Genomic DNA, 719 nt, shown 5'->3' on the forward strand with positions numbered 1-719 from the left:
ATGAGTCACAATCTATTGGACAGCACGTAACAACAACAACAACAAGGTCCACATCATGGTGAGGAAAAAAATGTGAAACAAAACTAAAAAATATAAACAGACTTGCTGGTTAGATAAAGACTGGTGTAACTCTCAAAACTATGACCTTTAGTTAACCTTTGAGCTTTGAATTAAACATATCCTTGTGACTCACCATTCTCTTCCGAAATAGAACTATGTATGAGGTGAAAAATAACCCCAGGAGATACTACTCACTACATAAGACAGTCAGACCCATGCTATCAAAAGGGCAGCATTTGTCCTGGGATAAAATTAAAGAGAAAAGGAAAGAGTAAGTTAGAAGAATTGATGAAAATGAGCGACATAGGAGAACAACTTCCAGAGTTCAGTTATAATGTGGGTGTTGTAATTAATGTCTTAAAACAAAATGTATGTTAGTGGTTAGATGCAAAGCCAATTTGCTCAGTAAACTTTCTCTCAAATCACACACACACACACACACACACACACACACACACACACACACACACACACACGCACTCCAACCTCAGTAGCCCTGTGAGGCACTTCTTCTGTGCCCTAAGCTTGCTATGAGTTTGGAATCACCTGGAGCACACTGAATGATTTTGTACCCAATGAAGGAGCCCTAGCAGCACAGTGGTTAAGAACTCAGCAGCTAAATTAAAGTCCAGTGCCACACCAACTCCAAGGGAGTCTGC

This window comes from Elephantulus edwardii, unplaced genomic scaffold (genome assembly GCF_000299155.1).
Source record: "Elephantulus edwardii isolate Elephantulus edwardi_28Jun2011 unplaced genomic scaffold, EleEdw1.0 scaffold00041, whole genome shotgun sequence".
Lineage (NCBI taxonomy): Eukaryota > Metazoa > Chordata > Mammalia > Macroscelidea > Macroscelididae > Elephantulus > Elephantulus edwardii.